This window comes from Martes martes, assembly GCF_963455335.1.
Source record: "Martes martes genome assembly, chromosome: 16".
NCBI lineage: Eukaryota > Metazoa > Chordata > Mammalia > Carnivora > Mustelidae > Martes > Martes martes.
Window position 1 is genome coordinate 5044793 of NC_137904.1, and position 5378 is coordinate 5050170.

The following is a 5378-nucleotide window of genomic DNA, read 5'->3' on the forward strand; positions in this document are numbered from 1 at the left end:
AGAGATACTAAAAGTATTCTCAAGTTTTAAAAATGGTACGGAATAGTTTTAACAACATTTTACATGAGCGGAAACCCCTGATTTAATTCCATGATCTTATCATGCCAGAAGCATGGTTGCTTTTAATTTTTTTAAACAGATATTGGTATCATACACATTGGCTTATTAATAATTAAGGCATTTTGTATACACAGTATCTCAGTGTGGACAAATTTTTAGTATTGATTATTTGCTATGACATTTTAAACTTGCAAAGTCTTTTCAAAATAAGAAAATAGCTGCACACGTTTAAGTGTTTTCTTATAAAAACAATCTTCACAAAAGTCACAATGATTGGTTTTTGTGATTCCTAGTAATAAGTCCTGTCTTCTTTCTGACATAGTATAAATTATATTCTTATGCAGGACTGCATTAAGACCCAGTAGTTCTTAAACAATGTTACCAAATAACCATATAAAACCCAAATGCAGCAAAGGCGAGCAATCTTCACAGTGCATTTTCACCTCTTTGAAGTTGAAGCTGCTCCTTTTGGATATTTATCCACTTCAATGTGAAGTAGATTGCTAGGGTTTCATTAGTGGTTTCGTATGTGGCTTTTTAAAGTAAAAAAAAAAAAAAAGGTTTGATCTCTTCCACAGTTCACAGTTCTCAGGTGAGACTTACTTCTTCCTTTCTTTCTTTCTTTCTTTCTTTTTTTTTTTTTTTTGAAATCTAGTCTGGGGACTTTTTGAATAATCAAATGCTCTTTAGTAGATGAAGTCTCTCAATGCAACTGTAATAAATAAGCATCTACGTCCTTGACTATATTACCAGTATATCCTGGGACCAAAGTAAGATGGTTTTCTTGTTCCCATAATCCACTTAATTGTTGTTTTAAAATCTGAATATTTCCATCATTTATAATTTCTCTTTTGGATGACAGTTCAGACCACCACCTTTTTATGACCGCTTGAAGCCAGTTTAAACCAACTATTATATATTCTTCAAACTTGCTTTTAAGTAAGCACTTTACTAGAGGCAACAAATCTACACAGCAGCCAAGTGAGATGTGTTGTTTTTCTTCCTGTAAACTCTTGGTGAGCACAGGAAGGCAATCCACAACAACTCCAAGGTCTTCTATCCTCACCAAATAAGCTCCAAGTTCACGTATACTTCTCTTTCTCCAGAATGTTAAAGCTACATTCAATCTCAAATTCCTGCTGAACAAAACTGTGCCATTGCTTCATGGTCCTGAGAAACCTCAGAAAAAAACCACTGTATTTTGATGATGGGCTTTCCGTCTGTGGAGAACCAGATCACCGGAGTTAATCAAGTCTGTCCGAGGATCACGGCGTAATTTTTCAGGCAGGTGACCTGCACGAGCCAGTTCATTTTCTTTATTTGCCATGTCACAGCCCCCACTTCTAGGGGACTGTCGTTTTCTGTAACAAGGATTTGGAAAAGGATGATGCACTTTCTTTCGGCGATAGATCACCCTACGCGGTTTATCTGGGCTTTTCGCAGCTTGTCCAACTGTCCTATTTGTGTCAGCAGCCAACTGTGTTGGAGATTTCTTAACCTCCTTCATGTTAGTAAAATTAGAGATCCTTTTTCTAGATCAGTGGAATGATCCTCAATATTATTACAAAAGCCTCGTTTTTTAACATTGTGGGCTTCAGATGCCATAATCTCTTAAATCCCGGCGCCTCATGGTCGCGCGGCGCCTCAGCCCAGCCCGGGCACGAACCAACAGCGCCCGGTAGCCCAGAAGGTCCCTCGGCTCCGGGCCGAGCCCCACTCCGAGCCGTTCAAACGCAGCCGCGCGCGCCAACAAATATGTATTTTTAAAACTTCTTCCCATTCAAGTTTTGTAAACTCTCTCGAGTTACATTTTAGCATTTATTTCTTGATCATGTTTTAATCTTTTGGTAACACAAGAGTATTTGAGAGGTGAAGATTTTGAGCTTGGCATTTTAGTACGCAATCAAGGAGACCACTATTTAATATTTATATTTATGTTCCAATAATGGCAAGAAATAACATATCTTCATATTCTTCTGTCAATATTACTTTAATTCCTTATAGCAAAAAGTAGCAGAGTCTTTCTTTACATTTTACAAGGTCAAACAATTTTATATCTTTTACTATAAATCTTATTTGATTATTAAAATGGAAATTGTATTTCATTTATAGTCCGTTTACATAGAGATATCCCTTCCTTTCTTTCTCCCTCCTTCCTTCATGCTTTCCACTCTTGCTCTTAACTGCATTCTAAAGCTATATATATGTATAATATATATATAATGTCATATATATGTATATACATATTTTCCCTCAACATTTAGAAACTATATAATATTTAAGGACAATAAAACACAAATAATAACTTACTGTTATAGAATTTATTATCATAGAAAATATATAGAAAATAGTATATGTGTTATAATTTGGTATTATCATAGTTGTGGTAAAATCTAAAATTATAAAATCTGGAATATTAAATTTAAATATTTAAGAGATCCAAAGGTAAAATGGCAGAGTGGCCAACTGGCCAACTGGCCAGGTTTTCCTTGACTGTGTCAGTTTGGGTATTAAATGTGCAAGTACTAGGAAAACTCTCAGTCATGAGTAAGCTAGGATGGTTGGTCACCTAAAAGTAATTCCTATCTAAGAGGGTCAAACCGGCAAACTTCCTATAGACATGAATGTGTGTGTATATATATACACACACACACACATCAGATCTTTCAGAAATGTAAATAAAAACCTAATAGGTTGGGAAAAAGGGGAAAATAACCTCTTATTCTGAAGGAATTTTAAATGGCATAGTACATAGTATATACAGAGAATAGAGTTAAATAACCCTTAAAAAAAAAAGCAAGGAGGGGATTGGTGTAAAATGAGGCAAAAAGAAGTCCACACTTCTAAAAAGGTTCTAAAAAACCTTATATGCCCATTAAAGTGTTTTTATTTTATCTTCCAGTTCTGAGGTCAGCAAACTGCAGCCCCTGGGGTCAAGTCCTGCCAGTACTTGTGAATGTAAATAAGGTTTTATTGAACAAGCACACTCTTCGTTTATGTATTGTCTGCGACTGCTTCCCTACTACTACAACAGAATTGAGTAGTTGTGCTAGAGAGTAATTGGCCAGAAAACCTAAAACGTTTACTATTTGCCACTGACTCTTACTGTAGGTATGGGAAAGCTCACAGAGGTATCCAGGAAGTGGAGGGATGTGAATGATCTTATTCAGTCCTTTTATTTTAGCAAAGATGCTGCTCATACTCCAGGAGGTTATTGACCAAAGGGATATTTAAGCAGCACTTGGATTAGTTAGTTGTCTTTTATCCTTTGACCGAGAGCCATCCTAGCAGTAACTTATCCCATCTAAACCACCATTCCATTTTTAAACTTATTACATAGTCCTTTGAAATGTGCAAAAGTGAGATGGGAGTTGGTGGAGAATGGGAGAAATAAGTCTGTTTGAGATATTAGAAGAAGTCTAACAATGTTTCCTTGTTTAAGCCTACGGGAAAAAGAAGTACTTTAATAACGTAACACAAGTCTATTATTTAGAATCAATAAGAATGAAGGAAGTTAATTTGAAAAAAGGCAATTTGGAGAGGAAAGTATATCAAAAGTTTTTTTTCTAAGTTAACCGCTATGGAAAAAAGGCATGTGTCTATACAAACCCAGTGCGGGGAAACATTTTATCCCCTAAAGGGAAAACAGCTGAGTTAACCCGTATAAAACAACCCAAACATAGGGTAAAGAGTCTAGTTTCTCTTGATTAACAATAGATTTTTCTTACCTGTTTGGTGCCTGGTTGGTTTGTTTGTTTGCTCGTTTTGTTTTGTTTTGTGATGTTTTGTTCTACCAAGCTGAGGAAGTTCTCCTCTTTTAGTTGGAGGAGAGTTTTTAACATAATAGGGAGTTGGGTGTTTAAGGTTTTTCCTGCATCTAGTGATATGAACATATGATTTTTTAGGTATATTACATTGCTTGATTTGTAAATGTTAAATCAGCTTTCTATACTTAGAATGAATCATACCTCATCATATAATACTTTTTATAGATTGTTAGATGAGATTTGCTAATATTTGGTTGAAGATTTTTGCAAAAAAATTCATGAGATACATTACTCTTATTTATTTATTTATTTATTTATTTATTTATTTATTTATTTATTTGACAGAGATAACAAGCAGGCAGAGAGAGGAAGGGAAGCAGGCTCTCTGCTGAGCAGAGAGCCCGATGCAGGGCTCGATGCCAGGACTCTGGGATCATGACCCGAGCCGGAGGCAGAGGCCCTAACCCACTGAGCCACCCAGGCACCCCGAGATACATTATTCTTTCACTTTCCTTTTCTACCAATGCTCTTGTCTGATTTTGATATTAGTATAATGAACTAATAGAATGAGTTAGTAAGTGTTCCCTCAGCCTCTATTTCTAAAAGTGATTATGGAGAAGTCATATGTTTTCCTCAAATGTTTGGTAGACGTCCCCAGTGGAACTGGAAATGTTTTGGTCCAGGTGCCTTCTCTTTTGGAAAGTTTTTGTTTATGGTTTTAAAATTAATTTAATAGTTATAGGCCTTTTGAGATGATCTATTTATCCACACATGAGTTTTGGTTGTATCTTGAAAGTATTTGCTCATTTTATCTAAGTTATCAAATTTATGGGTGTGGAACTATTTGTACATTTCTTATTATCTTTTCAGGCCCATGAAATCAGTGGTCTTGACCTCTATTTAATTTCTAATAGGAGTGATGTGCCTCTCATCTTTTTTCCCAGGGCAAGACATGATAGAAATCTATCAGTTATTGCATCTTTTCAAAGAATTAGCTTTTGGATTTGTTGACTTCCCCTACTTTTCTGTTTTTAAGCTGATTGGTCTCTTCTCTAGTGTTATTCTATATTTTTCTTTTGCTTCCTTTCTTCCTTTGGGCTTAACTTTTTTCCCCCCTAGTTTCCTAAGGTAGAAGAAAGGTTATAAATTTTAGAGCACTTTGTTTCTTTTCTGATATAGACATTTAATGCTATAAATTTCCCTCTAAGTACTGTTTTTGCTGAATCCTACACATTTCACTAAATTTCATTTTTTTTCATTTAGTTTAAAGTATCTTTTCAATTTCTTTTGAGACATATTTTTAATTCATATGTCATTTAGGAGTGTGCTATTTATTTTTTGAAATATTTGAGATTTTCCAACTATGTTTTCATTATTGATTTCTAAATTAACTTCATTGTGGTCTAAGAACATACTTTGCATGTTTTCTATTTCCTTTTAAATTTGTTAAAATGTGTTTGATGGTCCCAAATGTGGTCTATCTCAATGAATGTTTCTAGCAAGCTTTTGAAGAATGTGTATTCTACTCTTATTGGATGAAATACTTTATAG

The 5378-nt window shown here is 34.8% G+C and overlaps 1 pseudogene across 1 annotated transcript; it reads right to left on the minus strand.

Moving 5' to 3' along the window:
* Nucleotides 1-763: 763 nt before the first annotated feature.
* LOC308357572 (KATNB1-like protein 1) lies at nt 764-1665 on the minus strand (annotated as a pseudogene). The gene has a single exon. The product of its transcript is annotated as a KATNB1-like protein 1 (transcript).
* Between the last annotated feature and the right edge of the window lie 3713 nt (nt 1666-5378).